Source organism: Scyliorhinus torazame, chromosome 3 (genome assembly GCF_047496885.1).
Source record: "Scyliorhinus torazame isolate Kashiwa2021f chromosome 3, sScyTor2.1, whole genome shotgun sequence".
NCBI classification, from domain to species: Eukaryota; Metazoa; Chordata; class Chondrichthyes; order Carcharhiniformes; family Scyliorhinidae; genus Scyliorhinus; species Scyliorhinus torazame.
This window is the reverse complement of record NC_092709.1, coordinates 124,560,290-124,583,193: the sequence shown is the minus strand read 5'-3', so window position 1 is coordinate 124,583,193 and position 22,904 is coordinate 124,560,290. Positions and strand designations below refer to the sequence as shown.

General features: G+C 44.9%; 1 protein-coding gene and 1 long non-coding RNA gene across 6 annotated transcripts in view; one reads left to right on the top strand and one right to left on the bottom strand.

Moving 5' to 3' along the window:
- The window catches only part of ndst3 (N-deacetylase/N-sulfotransferase (heparan glucosaminyl) 3), a 1,764,928-nt gene that overhangs the window by 682,482 nt on the left and 1,059,542 nt on the right, over positions 1–22,904 (bottom strand). For all 5 annotated transcript variants that reach the window (XM_072496177.1, XM_072496171.1, XM_072496172.1 and 2 more), the window contains one exon: positions 19,308–19,396. The gene's annotated coding sequence lies outside the window, so the exon portion shown is untranslated. The remainder of the gene's footprint in view (positions 1–19,307; positions 19,397–22,904) is intronic.
- LOC140408663 (uncharacterized) overlaps positions 1,197–22,904 on the top strand; it is a 67,440-nt gene continuing 45,732 nt past the window's right edge. The window contains exon 1 of the long non-coding RNA XR_011940165.1: positions 1,197–1,293. This is a non-coding gene — a long non-coding RNA (uncharacterized lncRNA). The remainder of the gene's footprint in view (positions 1,294–22,904) is intronic.

The following is a 22,904-nucleotide window of genomic DNA, read 5'->3' as shown; positions in this document are numbered from 1 at the left end:
AAACTAACTCCTGTTCTTTTTCAACTATGGCGCATTTTATATTCAACCAAATCAGTTATAGAACATAGAACATAGAACAATACAGCGCAGTACAGGCCCTTCGGCCCACGATGTTGCACCGAAACAAAAGCCATCTAACCTACACTATGCCATTATCATCCATATGTTTATCCAATAAACTTTTAAATGCCCTCAATGTTGGCGAGTTCACTACTGTAGCAGGTAGGGCATTCCACGGCCTCACTACTCTTTGCGTAAAGAACCTACCTCTGACCTCTGTCCTATATCTATTACCCCTCAGTTTAAAGTTATGTCCCCTCGTGCCAGCCATATCCATCCGCGGGAGAAGGCTCTCACTGTCCACCCGATCCAACCCCCTGATCATTTTGTATGCCTCTATTAAGTCTCCTCTTAACCTTCTTCTCTCCAACGAAAACAACCTCAAGTCCGTCAGTTGATACACAAACAATTTAAGGCCTCATTTGAAATATGGCAACTTTGACGACACGCCTCTTACCTGGAGCTGCATTAGTCAGTTTAGTTTATCAAGTCTTGAATGGGAAACATCTAGTTCTGGAAAGCCTATCTCCATCTGCTATAACTAAATTCCCTCATCTCAATTTCTATTCCAACATGATTTCTACTCTTTCTCGAACTGCCAGAGCTGTAAATGTTTTCCAATTCATATGGATATCACTTGGGCCATTAGAACAATCCTTTCTAGAGCAATCCAAAAGTAGCCCGATTGCCCTGGTTGTCCCATTGATTTGCATCTTCCTCTGCTACAAATATTTAGCCAGTTTTCCCTTAAGGGATCTCAAATTTAACTACTCCTTGTGGCAAAATATTTTATGCCCAAAAGCGTCTATGCAAGTAACATTCTTTTAACTTCTTTCCTCACTCTCTTAATCACAATTTCAAATGTGTGACCATTCATCCTTAACTGTTAAACCATAGGAAGTAGTCTATTCACCATCCTAAAAAACCCTTACACTCTAAGCAACTTGACTGAACCTGCACTGAGCCTTTCCCCATGGTGTTAAAATAAGAGTTACCTTAGGACATTTTGCATAATCATAGTTTCCCACACCAGGAGCTGGATTATCTTTGTGGACTTCTGAACCCCACCATCAGGTTGAAATGTAGGTTGGGCGTCCATTCTGTGTGGGATTTAGTTACTCATTATGATTTTCTCAGTAGGGAGGTCAATAAATAGGCAGACAGCAGACTGGAAGTTGGAAGGCCCGGTCAGAGGCCTTCCTGCCTGAAAAGAGCAGCAGACTGCAATGGAAGGTAAGTAAGGGTGCTTCAAAATGGAGACACCCTTTCTACAACTTAAAGTTTAAATTGAAAAATGGCTTTTGAGGACAGGGTACAGGAGGCGGGGGGAGCCCTTTTGTATGATGGCCTGTGGCTTTTGCAGCACCTACGAATGCAAGACGGGCCTCTCAGCCCTCTGGAGCACTGGGGCTCCCAGTTTATCACATGCTGAAACAAGCAGCTAAACTGATATCCCTCGCCCATGTGCGAACCTGGAGGTCAACCCAAAATCCCAGTTAACCCCTTTAATTGGCCTTATGCGGTTGCCAACAAGTTGGATCAGCTGGCTGCCTGCCATTTGTAGGTGGGCAACCTGAAGCTAATCCCCTATCTCACCTCTGCAAAAGTGGCCCAGGGGCAAGATGGAGTCAGCGAACAGGCACACATTCCAGGCAATGCTATTTTTAGCGCTCACCTGACTCTGATCTGAGCTCCAATGGAGGCTAAAAAACCAAGCCACAGGTGTCAATCTGTTGAATCTACACTCTCTCAGGCTTTCTATAATGGGGTGACCCAAGCTCTACACAGTTGAGCCCAACTATTGCCTTGTACATAACATTGAGGTCAATTTGAGTTTTCAATGTCAGGTAACATTGATGCAGCAGAATGGATTTTCTGCATTTCATAGAATCTGACCAATTCCAGTTCAATAAAATCTATTGCTCAAAATTAGACAAATTCTCTGAAGCATTGGTGATCTCCTCTGCCAGATTACTGCAATGATGATGCACATCCATTCCATTATCTCTTAATTTTTGTGCTCCACTCCCTATTCATAAAACGCTTCATTCTGTTGCCCTGTTTAGGCCTATTGATACCCTCCTGTGTTACTGCCACCCACCCCATACCAATACCAATTTGTATTTAAAAAACTGACTAAATGTGCTGCAGAGCAGTGCATAGTTCAGATGCACAGCAAGCAGGTACTCACAAACAACCTCTTCAATGCATCTCATTAATAATGTGCATAATAAAACTAAAACCTGCAGAGTTTTCTTAACAGCTGAAAAAAACCATGCAAGTTGCAAAGACTTCCAATATTGCAAAGAATATTGCAATTTTATCGAAAATAATACTTCCGATAAATTTGCATCAACAATCTATTTTCAGTCTGAAACTAGTCGCAGTTTCCAGGTCTGAGGACAAAAATTCTGTGTTGTCATTTTTTGCCTTTTCTCTGGAGATGTGGGGCGCTATTCTCCCCCCCCCACCACGTCGGGGCACCGCCTGAATTGCGCCACGCCGCCCCGACCCCCGCACGCGATTCTCCCACCCCCCGGAAACCAGCGGCGCGTGATTCGCACCGGGCCGCTTGGAGAACCGGCGAGCAGCAATTCTCTGGCCCGGATGGGCCGAGCATGAAAGGATCCCGCTGGCGCCGTCCACCCCTGGTCGCTGCCGACGGGAAATCTGCGGGACCGCTGGGGGGGTGGGAGGGGGACTCCTTCACCAGGGTGGCCTCCTATGGGGTCTGGCCCGCGATCGGGGCCCACCGATCGGCGGGCCGGCCTCTCCCCCCCGGGCTTACCTCCTTCCGCGCGCGGCCCCAGAACACAGGACACAGAATCAGGTTGAGAGCCAGTAGATTTAGAACTGAGATGAGGAGGAACTACTTCTCGCAGAAGGTGGTGAATTTGTGAAACTCTCTGCCCCATCCTGCGATGGAATTTGAGTCATTAAATGGTTTCAAGAAGGAGATAAGATATATTTCTGATTTTAAAAATGGGTTAAAGGGATATGGGGAACAGGTAGGGAGGAGGATTTGAGACCAGGAAAAGATCAGTCATGATCTGATTGAATGGCGGAGCAGGCTCGAGGGGCTGAATTGACTACTGCCTTTGTCACAGTTCCACATTTCATAAGAGCTTTCTAAGGTCCATATTTCCCACTATTTCAGGCTCGCTACAAACCACAAGATTTCCTTTTTCAGTTTGCTGTATTGCAGCAGTCCAATGTTAGCTCACTGTATACCTTACCCCTTTTTGAAAGATTCTCATCATAATGTCACTCTCATTTTAAAATAATTGCTACCCTCCCTTTTCCTCTATTTTTCAAATAATTTCACATCTCCTTTGCCTTACTGGTCTGACAATTTCCAATTATTACTTTCATTTCTGAGCTGGTTCTGACTTCCACTCAAGATTTCTCTAATCCAAAGTTAAATCAACTGTTTTGATGATATCTAGTTTCCCTTAATTATTATGGTTATCCCTCCCACACATTACTATTTTTATCCATTTTGAGAATGTCAAATTATCAACATGTTTTAGTTTCAGCCATGTCTGTTAAGCTAATTCTATTCATTTTCAACTCTTTATGTAATTCTCAAACTCAAATATCTCATCCTATTAATATATATTTGTATAGAAAATAGCAGGAGGCCATTCAGCCCTTTGAGCCTGCTCCACCATTCATTATGATCATGGCTGATCATCCAACTCAACAGCCTCATCCTGCTTTCCCCCCCCCCTCCATATCGTTTGCTCCCCTTCGCCCCAAGTGCTATATCTAACTACTTCTTGAAAACATATGTTTTGACCTCAACTACTTTCTGAATTCCACAGGCTTACCACTGATTCTGGATGCCCGACCATCGGGAACATCCTTCTTGCATCTACCCTGTCTTGTCCTGTTAGAATTTTATAGGTTGCTATGAGATCCCCCTATTTCTTCTCCACTCCAATCCTAACTGACTCAATCTCACCTCTTGTGTCCGTCCTGCAATCCCAGGAATCAGATTGATGAACCTTTGCTGCACTCCCTCTGGAGCAAGAACATTCTTCCTCAGATAAGGAGACCAAAACTACATACAATATTCCAGGTATGACCTCACCAAGGCCCTGTATAATTGCAGCAAGACATGTCTGCTCTTGGACTTGAATACTCTCACTATGAAGGCCAAAAGGCGATTTGCCTCCTTTACCATCTGCAGCACCTGCATGCTTACATTCAGTGACTGGTGTCCTTCTATATCAGTCACTGAAGCGAAGCATGCAATTTTCCTCTTCTAATTTATGGCCATTCAGATAATAGTCTACCTTCCCATTTTTGCTACCAAAATGGATAACCTCACATTTATTTATCCAAATTATACTGAATCTGCCATTCATTTGCCCACTCACTCAACTTGTCTAAGTCACACTGAAACATTTCTGCAACCTCCTCACAGCTCACCCTCCCACCCAACTTGGTGTCATCTGCAAATCAGAATATATTACATTTTGTTCAATCATCTAAATCATTAATATATATTGCGAATAACTGGTGTCCCAGCATCGATCCACTAGTACTCCACTAGTCTTGAGGCCATAGAATCCCTACAGTGCAGAAGGAGGCCTTTCAGCTCATCGAGTCTGCACCGACCATCTGCAGGAGCACCTACCTAGGCCCACACACCTACCCCACCCGTAACCCGAACTAACATTTTTGACACAATGGGGCAGTTTAGCATGACCAACCAGCGCAGGAAACTGGAGGAAACCCACGCAGACATGGAGAGAATGTGCAAACTCAAGGTCGGAATTGAACCCGGGTGCCTGCTGCTGAGGCAGCAGTGTTAACCACTGTGCAGCCCTACGTGACATTTTGTAAAATACTTGTTAATTCCTACTCTTTGTTTTCTGAGTTTCAGCCAATTTTCTATCCACCTCAATACACTACCCCTAATCCCATGCGTTTTAATTTTACACACTAATCTCTTCCGTGGGACATTGTCGAAAGTCTTCTTAAAGTCCAATTAAGACACATCCATTAGCTTCCCCTTATCAACTATACTAGTTTCACCCTCGAAGAATTTCATTAGATTTGTCAAACATGGTTTTTCCTTCATAAATCCGTGCGGACTCTGTCCAATCCTGTTGTCCAAGTGCTCCGCTATAAAATCTTTGATAGTGGATTCTACAATTTTCCTCACTACCGACATCAGGCTTACTAGTCTATAATATCCTTTCTCTCTATCTCCCTTATTTATTTATTTTTTTAAAACATTTTTATTCTCCTCCTTTTTCACATTTTCTCCCACATTTACACCCATCAACAATAAACAATAATCAGCAAGATATGTCAATCCCCATAATAACAACAATCCCATCCGCCCACCAACCCCCAAACATCAGCCCGCATGTTTACATAAACAAAATGACAAAAAGGAATCAGGGATTACCCATAGTCACCCTTAATCTACACAGCCCCACCCCCCCCCCCCCCCCCCCAACCCGCCCCAACCAACACCATCCAGCCTCTGAGAAAGTACCGTATCTATTTCCCTTATTAAATAGTGGGGTCAAATTAGCAACCCTCCAATCTGCAGGGACTGTTCAGTCACGAGAATCTTGGAAGATGACCACCAAAGCATCCACTAATTCTCAGGCCACTTCCTTAAGTACTCCAGGATGTAGATAATCAAGGTCTTGGGATTCATCAGCCTTCAATCCTATCAATTTCCCCAATATCATTTCTCTACTAATATTGATCTCCTTCAGTTCCTCCCTCTCACTAAACCCGGCTTCCCCCAACTTATCTGGTATCTTATTTGTGTCCTCATTTGTGAAGACAGAACCAAAGTATGTATTTAGCTGCTCAACCATCTTTGTTCCCCATTATAAATTACCTTGTTTCTGACTATAAGGTGCATTTGTTTTCACCAATTTTTTTCTCTTCACATACTGAAAGAAACTTTTACAGTCAGTTTTTTTGTTCCCTGCAAGCTTACTCTCATACTCTATTTTCCTGATCTTAATCAATCCCTTGGTCCTTCTTTGTTGAATTCTAAATTGTTCCCGATCCTTAGACCTGTTGCTTTTCTTGGCCAATTTGGATGCTTCTTCCTTGGATCAAATACTTTCTCTAATTTCCGTTGTAAGCCGTAGTTTGGCCAGCTTTCCTGTTTTAATTGTGTGCCAGACAGGAAGAAACAATTGCTGCAGTTCCCCCATGCAATCCTTGAATGATTTCCATTGCCTATCCACAATCATCCCTTTAAGAAACATTCCCCAATCGATGCCTCGTATCATCCTAATTTCCTTTGGGACGGCACGATGGTTAGCACTGCTGCTTCACAGCTCCAAGGTCCTGGGTTCAATTCCGGCCAGGGGTGACTGTTTGTATGGAGCTTGCACTTTCTCCCCATGTCTGCGTGGGTTTCTTCAGAGTGCTCCTGTTTCCTCCCACAGTCCAAAGATGTGCAGGTTAGGTAGATTGGCCTTGCTAAATTGCCCGTAGTGTCCAAAGGGTTACTGGATAATGGGTATGGGGTGGAGGCGTGGGCTTAAGTGGGGTGCTCTTTCCAAGGGCCAGTGCAGATTCTATGGGCTGAATGGCCTCCTTCTGCACTTTAACCTGGTGTTGTTCTTACTATGCTCACCCCAGTCCAACGCCGGCATCTCCACATCGTAAATTCTTTGATTCTATGATTAACGTTTTGTGCCCCTTGGGGTTTCTCAGCTCGACCCTTACAGATTCCACATTGTCAGAGCTAATATCCTTCCGCACCATTTCATTAATTTCCTGAGTGATCATGAATGATTACTCACGACTCAGAAGTTTCAAGCAAGCATTGTCAACATGACAAAGTATACTGTGCTCTGATAAATATTATGTTACATTGCACTCTGGTATGGTGTTCTGACTATCTGATGACTAATTCATCTCTAAAAAAGAATTAAATCTGAAACTAATCAAAAGCACAGGAGAGGGGTCAGCAGGTTAGATAATATCCACTGAGAAAATATAGTCAGTTGATGCTTCAGATGATTGCTTGACAATTGACAATTGACTAGTGTTTTCTCCCGCGATTCTCCCAAATGGGAACAAAGTCCCATAGCGAGCGCGTTTAGCCATGTGTTTCTTGGTACTTGCAGTGCTGGGAAAAACATGGTTATTCAATGTGAATCGTGTTGTCTCAGGGGCCTGAATGGGGAACACGTGGCCGAGGCCACAGATTGCCCCGTTTTGCACAGTGGGGAGCTCTGCTTGCCAGAACTCCCCTTTGTAGCGAGAGATCGGGACACTGTTTTTAAATGGCGTTCCGATCTCCGCGGCTCCTGAAGCAATCTCTAATCTTCCCATCTCAGCTTGAACGCACTATGGGAGGGTGTTTGCATCCCCCTACTCCACCAGCACCCCCACCCCAATCACACGTGCAGAAAATACCAGCTCGGCAGTGCCAGGCTGGCACCCAGGTAGCATTGCCAAGGTACCAGATTAGCAATGCCGGGGGGCCCAGATGGCACCAGCAGTGCCAGGACACCACCCTGACGGAAGGGCATGCAGCTGGGGGCCTCCGATAACCTGGGGAACATAGAACATAGAACGATACAGCGCAGTACAGGCCCTTCGGCCCACGATGTTGCACTGAAACAAAAGCCATCTAACCTACACTATGCCATTATCATCCATATGTTTATCCAATAAACTTTTAAATGCCCTCAATGTTGGCGAGTTCACTACTGTTGCAGGTAGGACATTCCACGGCCTCACCACTCTTTGCGTAAAGAACCTACCTCTGACCTCTGTCCTATATCTATTACCCCTCAGTTTAAAGCTATGTCCCCTCGTGCTAGCCATTTCCATCCGCGGGAGAAGGCTCTCACTGTCCACCCTATCTAACCCCCTGATCATTTTGTGTGCCTCTATTAAGTCTCCTCTTAACCTTCTTCTCTCTAACGAAAACAACCTCAAGTCCATCAGCCTTTCCTCATAAGATTTTCCCTCCATACCCGGCAACATCCTGGTAAATCTCCTCTGCACCCGCTCCAAAGCTTCCACGTCCTTCCTATAAGGCGGTGACCAGAACTATACGCAATACTCCAAATTCGGCCGTACCAGAGTTTTGTACAGCTGCAACATGACCTCATGACTCCGGAACTCAATCCCTCTACCAATAAAGGCCAACACTCCATAGGCCTTCTTCACAACTCTATCAACCTGGGTGGCAACTTTCAGGGATCTATGTACATGGACACCTAGATCTCTCTGCTCATCCACACTTCCAAGAACTTTACCATGAGCCAAATATTCCGCATTCCTGTTATTCCTTCCAAAGTGAATCACCTCACACTTCTCTACATTAAACTCCATTTGCCACCTCTCAGCCCAGCTCTGCAGCTTATCTATATCCCTCTGTAATCTGCTACATCCTTCCGCACTGTTGACAACACCACCGACTTTAGTGTCGTCTGCAAATTTACTCACCCACCCTTCTGCGCCCTCCTCTAGGTCATTGATAAAAATGACAAACAGCAACGGCCCCAGAACAGATCCTTGTGGTACGCCACTTGTAACTGAACTCCATTCTGAACATCTCCCATCAACCACCACCCTCTGATCCATATCTCTAAATCACCCTCAATCCCCAGCCTCCGTATTTTCTGCAATAGTCTACCGTGGGGAACCTTATCAAATGCTTTACTGAAATCCATATACACCATATCAACTGCTCTACCCTCGTCTACCTGTTCAGTCACCTTCTCAAAGAACTCCCACCCGCCCTCCTCCTCTAACCTAATAATAAAACCCTTTGGTGTGAGGTAAGTACCATATTGTATTATTATTATTTTTAAAAAAAAAATTTTTTTTTAAATTTAGTTGTTAGCCAGATCTTGGTAGAAAGTTAGAGGGATGGCAGGGAAGGGAGTGCAATGTTCCTCCTGCAGGATGTTTGAGGTGAGGGATGCCGTTAGTGTCCCTGCTGATTTTACCTGCAGGAAGTGCTGCCATCTCCAGCTCCTCCAAGACCGAGTTAGGGAACTGGAGCTGGAGTTGGAAGAACTTTGGATCATTCGGGAGGCAGAGGGGGTCATAGATAGCAGCTTTAGGGAGTTAGTTACACCAAAGATTGGAGATAGATGGGTAACTGTAAGAGGGACTGGGAAGAAGCAGTCAGTGCAGGGATCCCCTGCGGTCGTTCCCCTCAGAAACAAGTATACCTCTTTGGATACTTGTGGGGGGGGGGGGGACTTACCAGGGGTAAGCCATGGGGTACGGGCCTCTGGCACGGAGTCTGTCCCTGTTGCTCAGAAGGGAAGGGGGGAGAGGAGCCGAGCATTAGTGATTGGGGACTCGATAGTCAGGGGCACAGATAGGAGATTTTGTGGGAGCGTAAGAGACTCACGCTTGGTATGTTGCCTCCCAGGTGCAAGGGTACGTGATGTCTCGGATCGTGTTTTCCGGGTCCTTAAGGGGGAGGGGGAGCAGCCCCAAGTCGTGGTCCACATTGGCACTAACGACAAAGGTAGGAAAGGGGACAAGGATGTCAGGCAGGCTTTCAGGGAGCTAGGATGGAAGCTCAGAACTAGAACAAACAGAGTTGTTATCTCTGGGTTGTTGCCCGTGCCACGTGCTAGTGAGATGAGGAATAGGGAGAGAGAGCAATTAAACACGTGGCTACAGGGATGGTGCAGGCGGGAGGGATTCAGATTTCTGGATAACTGGGGCTCTTTCTGGGGAAGGTGGGACCTCTACAGACAGGATGGTCTACATCTGAACCTGAGGGGCACAAATATCCTGGGGGGGGGAGATTTGTTAGTGCTCTTTGGGGGGGGGGTTTAAACTAATGCAGCAGGGGCATGGGAACCTGGATTGTAGTTTTAGGGCACGGGAGAATGAGAGTATAGAGGTCAGCAGCACAGATTTGACGTCGCAGGAGGGGGCCAGTGTTCAGGTAGGTGGTTTGAAGTGTGTCTACTTCAATGCCAGGAGTATACGAAATAAGGTAGGGGAATTGGCAGCATGGGTTGGTACCTGGGACTTCGATGTTGTGGCCATTTCAGAGATATGGATAGAGCAGGGACAGGAATGGATGTTGCAGGTTCCGGGGTTTAGGTGTTTTAGTAAGCTCAGAGAAGAAGGCAAAAGAGGGGGAGGTGTGGCGCTGCTAGTCAAGAGCAGTATTACTGTGGCGGAGAGGATGCTAGATGGGGACTCATCTTCCGAGATAGTATGGGCTGAGGTTAGGAACAGGAAAGGAGAGGTCACCATGTTGGGAGTTTTCTATAGGCCTCCAAATAGTTCTAGGGATGTAGAGGAAAGGATGGCGAGGATGATCCTGGATAAGAGCGAAAGTAACAGAGTAGTTATTCTGGGAGGCTTTAACTTTCCAAATATTGACTGGAAAAGATATAGTTCGAGTACATTAGATGGGTCGTTTTTTGTACAGTGTGTGCAGGAGGGTTTCCTGACACAATATGTTGACAGGCCAACAAGAGGCGAGGCCACGTTGGATTTGGTTTTGGGTAATGAACCAGACCAGGTGTTGGATTTGGAGGTAGGAGAGCACTTTGGGGACAGTGACCACAATTCGATGACGTTTACGTTAATGATGGAAAGGGATAAGTATACACTGCAGGGCAAGAGCTATAGCTGGGGGAAGGGCAATTATGATGCCATTAGACGTGACTTGGGGGGGATAGGTTGGAGAAGTAGGCTGCAAGTGTTGGGCACACTGGATATGTGGAGCTTGTTCAAGGATCAGCTACTGCGTGTTCTTGATAAGTATGTACCGGTCAAGCAGGGTGGAAGGCGTCGAGCGAGGGAACCGTGGTTTACCAAAGAAGTGGAATCTCTTGTTAAGAGGAAGAAGGAGGCCTATGGGAAGATGAGGTGTGAAGTTTCAGTTGGGGCGATGGATAGTTACAAGGTAGCGAGGAAGGATCTAAAGAGAGAGATAAGACGAGCAAGGAGGGGACATGAGAAGTATTTGGCAGGTAGGATCAAGGAAAACCCAAAAGCTTTCTATAGGTATGTCAGGAATAAGCGAATGACTAGGGTAAGAGTAGGACCAGTCAAGGACAGGGATGGGAAGTTGTGTGTGGAGTCTGAAGAGATAGGCAAGATACTAAATGAATATTTTTCGTCAGTATTCACTCAGGAAAAAGATAATGTTGTGGAGGAGAATGCTGAGACCCAGGCTATTAGAATAGATGGCATGGAGGTACGTAGGGAAGAGGTGTTAGCAATTCTGGACAGGCTGAAAATAGATAAGTCCCCGGGACCTGATGGGATTCATCCTAGGATTCTCTGGGAGGCCAGGGAAGAGATTGCTGGACCTTTGGCTTTGATTTTTATGTCATCATTGGCTACAGGAATAGTGCCAGAGGACTGGAGGATAGCAAATGTGGTCCCATTGTTCAAAAAGGGGAGCAGAGACAACCCCGGCAACTATAGACCGGTGAGCCTCACGTCTGTAGTGGGTAAAGTCTTGGAGGCGATTATAAGAGACAAGATTTATAATCACCTAGATAGGAATAATATGATCAGGGATAGTCAGCATGGCTTTGTGAAGGGTAGGTCATGCATCACAAACCTTATCGAGTTCTTTGAGAAGGTGACTGAACAGGTAGACGAGGGTAGAGCAGTTGATGTGGTGTATATGGATTTCAGTAAAGCGTTTGATAAGGTTCCCCACGGTAGGCTATTGCAGAAAATACGGAGGCTGGGGATTAAGGATGAGTTAGAGATGTGGATCAGAAATTGGCTCGCTGAAAGAAGACAGGGGTCGTGGTTGATGGGAAATGTTCAGAATGGAGTTCAGTTACAAGTGGCATACCACAAGGATCTGTTCTGGGGCCGTTGCTGTTTGTCATTTTTATCAATGACCTAGAGGAAGGCTCAGAAGGGTGGGTGAGTAAATTTGCAGACGACACTAAAGTCGGTGGTGTTGTTGACAGTGTGGAAGGATGTAGCAGGTTACAGAGGGACGTAGATAAGCTGCAGAGCTGGGCTGAGAGGTGGCAAATGGAGTTTAATGTAGAGAAGTGTGAGGTGATTCACTTTGGAAGGAATAACAGGAATGCGGAATATTTGGCTAATGGTAAAGTTCTTGGAAGTGTGGATGAGCAGAGGGATCTAGGCGTCCATGTACATTGATCCCTGAAAGTTGCCACCCAGGTTGATAGGGTTGTGAAGAAGGCCTATGGAGTGTTGGCCTTTATTGGTAGAGGGATTGAGTTCCGGAGTCAGGAGGTCATGTTGCAGCTGTACAAAACTCTGGTACGGCCGCATTTGGAGTATTGCGTACAGTTCTGGTCACCGCATTATAGGAAGGACGTGGAGGCTTTGGAGCGGGTGCAGAGGAGATTTACCAGGATGTTGTCTGGTATGGAGGGAAAATCTTATGAGGAAAGGCTGATGGACTTGAGGTTGTTTTCGTTGGAGAGAAGAAGGTTAAGAGGAGACTTAATAGAGGCATACAAAATGATCAGGGGGTTAGATAGGGTGGACAGTGAGAGCCTTCTCCCGCGCATGGAAATGGCTGGCACAAGGGGACATAGCTTTAAACTGAGGGGTAATAGATATAGGACATTGGTCAGAGGTAGATTCTTTACGCAAAGAGTGGTGAGGCCGTGGAATGCACTACCTGCAACAGTAGTGAACTCGCCAACATTGAGGGCATTTAAAAGTTTATTGGATAAGCATATGGATGATAATGGCATAGTGTAGGTTAGATGGCTTTTGTTTTGGTGCAACATCGTGGGCCGAAGTGCCAGTACTGCGCTGTATCGTTCTATGTTCTATGTTCTAACTCGATAAGGTTTGTAAGGCATGACCTACCCTTCACAAAGCCATGCTGACTATTCCTGATCACATTATTCCTATCTAGATGATTATAAATCTTGTCTCTTATAATCCCCTCCAAGACTTTACCCACAACAGACGTGAGGCTCACCGGTCTATAGTTGCTGGGGTTGTCTCTACTCCCCTTCTTGAACAAAGGGACCACATTTGCTATCCTCCAGTCCTCTGGCACTATTCCTGTAGCCAATGATGACATAAAAATCAAAGCCAAAGGCCCAACAATCTCTTCCCTGGCTTCCCAGAGAATCCTAGGATAAATCCCATCAGGCCCCGGGGACTTATCTATTTTCAGCCTGTCCAGAATTGCCAACACCTCTTCCCTACGTACCTCAATGCCATCTATTCTAATAGCCTGGGTCTCAGCATTCTCCTCCACAACATTATCTTTTTCCTGAGTGAATACTGACGAAAAATATTAATTTAGTATCTCGCCTATCTCTTCAGACTCCACACACAACTTCCCATCCCTGTCCTTGACTGGCCCTACTCTTACCCTAGTCATTCTTTTATTCCTGACATACCTATAGAAAGCTTTTGGGTTTTCCTTGATCCTACCTGCCAAATACTTCTCATGTCCCCTCCTTGCTCGTCTTATCTCTCTCTTTAGATCCTTCCTCGCTACCTTGTAACTATCAATCGCCCCAACTGAAACTTCACACCTCATCTTCACATAGGCCTCCTTCCTCCTCTTAACAAGAGATTCCACTTCTTTGGTAAACCACGGTTCCCTCGCTCGACGCCTTCCACCCTGCCTGACCGGTACGTACTTATCAAGAACACGCAGTAGCTGTTCCTTGAACAAGCTCCACTTATCCAGTGTGCCCAACACTTGCAGCCTACTTCTGCAACCTATCCCCCCCAAGTCATGTCTAATGGCATCATAATTGCCCTTCCCCCAGCTATAACTCTTGCCCTGCGGTGTATATTTATCCCTTTCCATCACTAACGTAAACGTCACCGAATTGTGGTCACTGTCCCCAAAGTGCTCACCGACCTCCAAATCTAACACCTGGCCTGGTTCATTACCCAAAACCAAATCCAATGTGGCCTCGCCTCTTGTTGGCCTGTCAACATATTGTGTCAGGAAACCCTCCTGCACACATTGTACAAAAAACGACCCATCTTTTTTATCCATACGAGTGCCGTTCTGTCTGGTCCCCATTTGTGATCACCAGTGCTGAACAGTGCTCACCCGAGACCCCTGAGGCGAAAGGGATGAATCCCAAAGCACAGGTTCCTCAGGAATCGGGACATTAGAGTGAGGCTATCTGTCTCGTTCGAAGATGCAGATTTGCCAAAAAGTGATTCCGCCCACAGTGGGAGGAATTTAACTTACAACATCTCATGAGATCACTTTGTATCTCGTGAGGCGTTGCGAGCCAGGTAGATCCTGGGAGCGAGGTCTTCCGACTTTTATCGGCCCACTGGGTCATGGTGAATTGTTTTTCTGGCGCAGCATGGCCATTGGATCGTGCCTGTAAGAGGAGAGATTGAGTTGGTTAGGATTGTATTCACTGGAGTTTAGAAGACTGAAGAGGGATCTCATAGAAACCTATAAAATTCTAACAGGGGTGATGCAGGAAGGATGTTTCGATGGTGGGGTAATCCAGAACCATGGTTACAGTCTGAGGATACACAGTATACCATTTAGGACTGAGATGAGGAGAAATCTTTTCACCTAGAGATTGGTGAGCCCATGGAATTCACTATCACAGAAAGTAATTGAGGCCAAAACATTGTGTAATTTCAAAAAGGAATTAGAGATAGCTCTTGGGGCTAAAGGGGTCAAGGGATATGGGGGGAAAGGTGGGATTGGGGTATTGAACTTGATAATCAGCCATGCTCATAATGAATGGTGGAGCAGGCTCAATGGGCCGAATGGTCTATCCTGCTGCTATTTTTTATTTTTAGATAAAAAGGCATAGTTCAAACTGATTACAGGCAAACTTAGAACTGATGTCAAGAACCTCTTCTTCATACAAAGTGTAAAAAACAAGGAGAATAGATTTCCAGGTAACACTGAAACAAAACCGGAACATAACTTGAGAGACAACTGGATGTTGTAATCGGAGGGAAAATACAGATCTTTTTTTAAACCTGTGAGATGGGTTAAATGGCCTACCTCACATGTAGCTACTTTGCGATTTCTGGGTTTCAATAAACACAATTCATAAATGACTACTGGCTAATGAGAACCTACCTGAGATAGAATACAATCTCAACAATTAATATGTAGAGCAAGAGCACTTGGGTTTCTAGATTTATTTAATTCCAACTTTTAATCTTGGAGGATGGAAGGCAGGTCTTCTACTTACCGTTGCCATATGCAAGTGTTGAGGTATATAGACACATTTGTATATGCTGAGGGAGAGCACAAATGGAAACTAGAGATTTTAAGAGACAAGTTTGTGGAATATTTTACACCTCAGAATAATCTTACATATTAAGACATGTTTCACAGCAGGTTCTAAGCCCACGGAGAAAGTGTTGATTAAGATATAATAGATGTGCCAGAAATGGCCAAGTCTTGCAAGTGCACATCCTTTGTAGGCAGTTTCATTAAAGGCAGACTCATTGTTGAAACAATAGATGGTTAAGATAGAGATAGGATAACTAAGAAAAAAGATTTACAAAAAGCAGTCGATCTCTGTGAGTAGCACAGATCAGTAAAGTGGAGCCAGAAACACAGATACAATATTACTTGTGCGATAAGCACCGTGGATTAAGTAAAGATAATACAATGAAAATATTCAACTCAGTTCACCAGCAAAAGATAATAGATTATAATTACTGCAGTAAATCACGAGGAAAGAAACAGTACATGGCCAAATATAGGTGTTCAATAAAGCAAAACCCTTCTTGTTAAACAAGCGAAGAACTTTAAAAGAGGTTCAGAGTTGAAAAAGCCTATTTAGAACAAGAATTAATTTTGCGTTGCTATGGTTCAGGCAAGGGATGTTACTGAATGTACAATTGTCTTCGTGAGAAACAACAGAAGAATTTGTTTTGAATTAGATCCAGGATGTAACATCATGTGATAAACATTTTATAAAAAGCTAAATATAAACGCGAGGAGGTCTAATGCCAAATTGGTGATGCAGCAGGGTCACAATATCAAACTGCAACAAGCTGTGTGAACATCAAGGCAAATGCCATAACCCAGAATTCTGAGTACAGTGAATCCTTAGAGTCTAACAATGTCCACAGTTAGAATTAATCAGAGTAATCAATGGGGATGATTTTCAACCCGTGTTAGCCATCAGCGAGAACAGCCACACGGAGAGAAAATCCCATGAGAACCAGAAAACATGATTCCCACTGGCGGGATCACAATTTCTAATTTTTCACATCCCTCACAGCTGAATTAACAAGGTCCATGCCCGGAAAGGGCAGGAACCTCATTTAGATACATTTTCAAATATTTACTAAACCCCACCACATGATTCCCCCCTCATTGAATATTCATACCACGCCGACATGAGGTCACATCGGTTTAGAACAGGTTCTGAAAAACATGAATCAGTTGAAGGGATTCCACTGGGGGCACAAAGGTGACCAAAGCCCTCGGGAGAGAGGTACATGCCTGGCACAGGTTGGCACTGCCCAGTTGGCAATGTCAGGTTGGCACTGTCAGGTTGGTGCCAATGTGGCAATGCCAGCCCTCGTCAGGGGCAGTGCCAGGAGCAGACACATCAGGGCCGGGGTTTGCATTATGTTTGTGGGGTGGGAAGAGCCCCGATACTGATGGTGGTGCAGAGGGCATTGAAAGAAATTCCCAAATGCCGATAATGGTGGTGGTAGGGACAGTCTGATACTGCTGGTGTTCGGGTGGGTAGGGGGACGATGCTAGTGGTTGTGCAAACATTGTTTGATTGACGGCTCTCTGATCCTTTCGTTATGTTTGTTTACAGAGTTCAATTAGTTTTAAGTGCTTATGACTTGTGGTTTTTAATAACTTGAAGGGGCCTGGATGCTTGATACTTTTATCTGACCAGACCTTTTTATCACAGCAGAAATTTATCAATCGATTACATTTTCTTAAAAGCTTTTTTTTTTACGCGGCTTTTATGCTGTTACATTTATTGTGCCAGAAAATGTACAGTGGGTCACTGGGTATAGAAGTGCCAGAGCTTGGCACAATGGGCATGAGAGGGCGCAACTGAACTTATCTTTTAAAACGTCCCCTCATGCACACTCGGGTTCATCCCTCCCTCCCCTAACGTATGAACCATGAGAATTTAAAAAGTGGGCCCAAGTCCATGAAAATTGCTGAGGAATAGGAAATACTTATCTCTGCCATGGAGTTAGCCAGGTTGGGAGTGCCAGCTCCATAATTCTGAAAGGGAGCAGCCTGCACCTTTTAAAGGCTCTCCTGAAAATTGCATAGCCCAGTAAGGGGGTTGGGAATGCCAGAATTGGGACTCACCCACCCTTTAAAAAGAGCTCCCAATTTAACTCAACATGGTGAAAACCAAGGCATCACGCTGAGAGTTGTGCTTTCATAGAATCATAGAATTTACAGTGCAGAAGGAGGCCATTCGGCCCATCGAGTCTGCACCGGCTCTTGGAAAGAGCACCTTACCCAAGCCCACACCTCCACCCTATCCCCATAACCCAGTAACCCCACCTGACACTAAGGGCAATTTTGGACACTAAGGGCAATTTAGCATGGCCAGTCTATCTAACCTGCACATCTTTGGACTGTGGGAGGAAACCAGAGCACCCAGAGGAAACCCTCGCACACACAGGGAGAACGTGCAGACTCCGCACAGACAGTGACCCAAGCCGGGAATCGAACCTGGGACCCTGGAGCTGTGAAGCAATTGTGCTAACCACTATGCTACCGTGCTCCCCCTTGACCTTGAAGATAAAAATTAAGCAACAGAAAGGGAACAGTGTGTGATGTACACCATAGAGGAAATAGCATTGTTGTTGTCAAATGCCAAAATACCTTGTACATTCGATGCAAATTGTAGCGACTGGCAAGTACAATTGGATAAAGACTCTTCAAAGTTGTGTAAATATAATAGTCCTCTTGGAAGTTATATGAACACCAGAATACCTTTTGGAATCATTTCAGCTGCAGAAATCTTCCAAATCAATAGCCCAGATTTTGTAGTCAGTGGCAAAGTAATGGCATTTCCTCCTGACCTTGAAAAAAGCTGCCCAAATAGAATTATTAGGCTCCAGAATACAAACTTCCTCTATCCTGATGCCACTTTGAAATTAGTACTGCTGTAGAGGATCTGTAGCATCAACCAAAATGGCAGAAAGCAGGCAAGCTGATCAGTCAATCAGGTTGAAGAATTTTAATTGACAGCAAAGCAGGCAGCAAAAAAGCAAGGAAGAGAATCCATATTTTAATCATTGCTCAGAACGTGAAATGTAGATTGCAATGGGACACATGGAAGAAATATAAATATCAGAACACAGACATGAAAAATAATTTTTAAAACTGCAAGTACTAAATGATTGAAGCCCCATATTGTAAAATTTTCTTTTCAGGATCAGAAAGGTTATTCATAAGTAATTATGACCGTGTATGATAATAAAAATGTAGATATACCTGACTGAATAAGGCAGAACTTTACTGTGGGAATCAAAGTTCATGACAAATCAATATTTTCCAATTGATTCTATCTGTGAATACTGCAACCGTGCACCTTGCAGGCTATCATGACGGCTACTTCTTGATTATTACAATTCACTGTGCATGTGCAAAGATCAGGGGCGGGATTCTCCGAGCCCCTGCCGGGTTGGAGAATCCACGGGGGGAGCGCGAATCACGCCCTGCCGCCGGCTGCCATATTCTCAGGCGGCGGTTTTCGAGCAGGATTCACGCCACGCCGGTCGTGGGCCGTTGGCAGCGCATCCCCCCCCCCCGCCCTGTGATTCTCCAGGCCCCGATGGGCTGAGCGGCCGTCTGTTTTTGGCCAGTCCCGCCGGCGTGGATTACGCATGGTCCCACGCGGCGGGACCTGGCAGGTACGTCAGCTTGGGCGGTCCTCGGGGGGAGGGGGGGGGCACGGTGGGGGGGGCCCGCGATGGGGGCCCACCGATCTGCGGGCGGGCCTGTGCCGTGGGGCACTCCTACCTTCAGCGCCGACCCCAGTAGGGATCTGCCATGGCCGGCGCGGAGAAGAGAACCCCCCACGCATGCGGCAAAATACAGCGGCCGTTCTGCGCATGCGTGAGATCACGCCGACCCTTTGCCCATGCGCAAACTCGCATGCCGGCTGGAGCGGCGGCAACCCCTCCAGTGTCTACCTAGCCCCCGGAAGTGCGGAGAATTCTGCACTTTCGGAGGCTGTTGACGCCGGAGTGGTTGACGCCGGTTCTCCCGCCGGCGTGGGGACTTAGTCCGCAGAAGGGAGAATCACGCTGCAGTTTTACACAGTAATAGCTGAAAATCGTACCTGGATTATTACCACAAATTCTAGCCCTTATTTTCGCAGATCCTAGATGACACTGAAGGAGTGGAAGTCATTACAGATGATATATTGTTCTGGGGAAAGAATGATCAGAAATATGGTCAAAGGCGAGAAAACGTCTATCAAATAAGAAAACAGCAGGTGGATGAGTGTTAATTCCGGAGGAAAGATTACAGTTGCATACAGCTCTGACTCTTGGAATCATATAAGAATCATAAAAAAGATACATCATAGAAGCAGGCCATTCAGCCCATCTTATCCATGCAAGCCGAGGACACCCAGATGCTCTTTCTGATCCCACCTTCCTGCACCCTGTCCATAGCCCTGTAGCTTACAGCATTTAACGTGCAGATCTAGGTACTTTTTAAAATAGCTTCAGATCTCTGCCTCCACCACCAGCGTATTCCAGACTCCCACTACCCTCATAATTTTGTACACAATTAAGTCACCCCTCAGCCTTCTTTGTTCTAGGGAAAATAATCCCAACCTATCCAATCTCTTCTCCTAGATACTGTGACTCATAGTTACTACTAGACTCATAGTTTAAGAACTTGAGAATAATATCAGCCATGGCTCAGTTAGGCAGCACAGTGGTGCAGAGGTTAGCACTGCTGCCTCACGGTGCCGAGGACCCGGGTTCGATCCCCGCCTCAGGTCACTATCAGTGTGGAGTTTGCACATGCTCCCCATGTCTGCGTTGGCTTCACCCCCAAAACCCAAAGATGTGCAGAGTAGGTGGATTGGCCACGCTAAATTGCCCCTTAATTTAAAAAAAGGAATTGGGTACTCTCAATTTATAAAAAAACAGCCTGGCTCAGTTGGTGGCACTTTCACTTCTGAGTCATCGTCCAAATCCATGGCTTGAGCTCAAAAAGATAAAATCTGGCTCTCCAGTGAAGCAATGTGGGAGCGTTGTATGGTCAGAGTTGCTGTCTTTTAGATGAGAAGTTAAAGCCAAGGCCTTTTCTGACCTCCAGTAATTTTCCAACTCAATATCCCAGATTTTGCAGTCAGTGGCAAAGCAATGACATGTGCTGCCCAAATAGAATAGACCATAACATTTACAGTGCAGAAGGAGGCCATTCAGCCCATCAAGTCTGCACCGGCTCTTGGAAAGAGCACCCTACTTACGTTCATGCCTCCACTGTCATGGGAATGTCACTTTAAGAAATGTTTGTCTGCTCAAGTGGCTGCAGTGATGTCAGCGTGTGGGTGGAGCTGAGCTCTGGCCCTGCTTTTTAGTTTCGTTTTGAGGAAAAGCTTGGGGGTGTCTGTGTTTTTTAGTTTCGTTTTAGTGTTGGAGACACTGCAGCCAGCCAAAGAAGGTGTAATTTTGATCTCTCTGCCATCTAAAGACTATCTCTAGATCAATTGGCGAATTTAGAGTGATAATTGCTCTCAGTAGAAAATGTAAACCTGATGTGTTTCTGTAAAGAGGGTTCTTTTTGTCTTATGGATGTTGTTTGGGAATTTATTAAGGGTTAGCTATAGAGTACTGTATTCTTTGGGGATTTATTGGTGTTGATAGTTGTTAAGATGTTTACTGTAGGTTTATAAAGTGTTAACTGGTTTCATAAATAAACAATGTTTTAATTTAAAAGTATTGTAGATTTCTGGTGCATCACACCTGTAAAGTAAGCCCGTGTGTCGCCCCATACCCACAATCTATTCAAAGCTGTAGGTCAGGTGAACTCCATGATACACTTTGGGGCTTTCTAAACCCTGGCCCATAAAAAATTAGGGGCTCGAGGGGGATAAAAGTCTCTCTATTGGGTTGGCTTTGTGAACGTAAAGACAGTGAGGGGTGAGCATATTGTGGTTACTTTTCTGGTGTGGTATTTCAGTTTAAGTCGGGAGTGTGTTGTGGACAATGGCTCTTTCAGAGGCTCTGAATTTTATGGCGGGTGGAGACGGTCACACGCAATACCTTCGGAAAGAGACTAAAAAGAGGCTTTTAGAGTTGGCAAAAACATTGCAGTTAACATTACCTGACAAATGCAAAAAGATGAGGTAATTACGGCTGTGGCTAAGCATTTAAAATTGCCTGAGATAGTCTGATTCATTGGCAATGGCAAAAATTCAGTTGCAAATTTAAAAAATGGAACATGAGAAAGAATTAAAGCAGCTTGAATAAGAAAGAGATAGAGAGGAAAAAGAAAAAGAGAGAGAAGAAAGGAAAACAGAAAGAATAGCCCTAGCAGACCAAAAAGAAAGAGAAAGGGAGATACAAATCAGGGAAAAAATTGAGAGAGTTTGAACTTCAGAAAACGGCCATGAAACAAGACAGTCAGTTAAAATTGGCGGAGGTAAAGGGAATCGTACAGTTGGATGATAGTGATGAGGATAGTGAGAAAGAGCGTCATATTCGAAGGCTTGGTGGCGATCTATTTAAATATGTCCAAGCATTGCCAAGGTTTGACAAGGAGGAGGTAGAAGCCCTTTTCATTTCATTTGAGAAGGTAGCCAAACAAATGAAATGGCCACAGGACATGTGGGTATTACTGATTCAAACAAAGCTGGTAGGTAGGGCTAGTGAAGTGTTTGCATCACTACATGAGGAGGTATCTGGGTCATGTGAGGAAGTAAAAAAAATCCATCTTAGGTGCATATGAACTCGTGCCTGAAGCCAATAGACAAAGGTTTAGAAATTTAAGGAACTAATTTGGTCAAACATACATGGAGTTTGAAAGGCTCAAACAGAGTAATTTTGATCGGTGGATAAGGGCTTTGAAAATCGATCAAACGTATGAAGCTATCAGAGAAATTTACTTTTGGGGGAGTTTAAAAATGCAATTCCTGATGGAGTAGGAACTCATGTGGAAGAGCAGAGGGTTAAAGCTGTGAGGTTAGCAGCAGAAATGGCAGATGATTATGAATTAGTTCATAAATCAAAGCTTGGTTTACGACATCAGTTTCAGCCGGTGAGGGATAGAAACTGGGGACATGAGAAATACTCACGCGATAAAGGTAAAGGAGATCTGATGGGAGATAATAAGGAGAGTGTACTTCAGACTAAAAAGGAAATCCAGGAGGGTGGAAGAGGCAAGAAAAGTTTCAAATGTTTTCACTCTAATAAACTATGCCATGTAATGTCAGTGTTGGTTGTTGACGAAAAGCACTGGGAAGGCTGATATGGTAAAACAGAATAAGACAATGGGGTTTGTTAAAGTGGTAAAGGAAAGTGGTAAATGAAGTGAAGTGAAGAAGGTGCAAAAGATTGTACAGCCTGATCAAGAGGTGATTGATAAGAAGGTGCCAGATGTCTTTTAAGAATTTACTTGTGTGGGTAAAGTTTACTCATGTGTACCAGAAGAAGCAGGTAAAGAAGTCACAATTTTAAGAAATACGGTTGCTAGTCAATCTTTAATCGTAAGAGATGAGGAGTTATGTAGTTTGGGAAGAATGTTGCCAGAAAAGGTGGTAATATGTGGAATTCAGGGTGAGAGGAGTAGAATTCCATTATATAAGGTAAGGTTGGAAAGTCCAGTGTAGAGTGGTGAAGTGGTAGAAGGAGTAATAGAGAAACTACCTTGTCCAGGAGTTAGACAACTGAAGTGTTGAAGGACGAATATCCTGGTATTT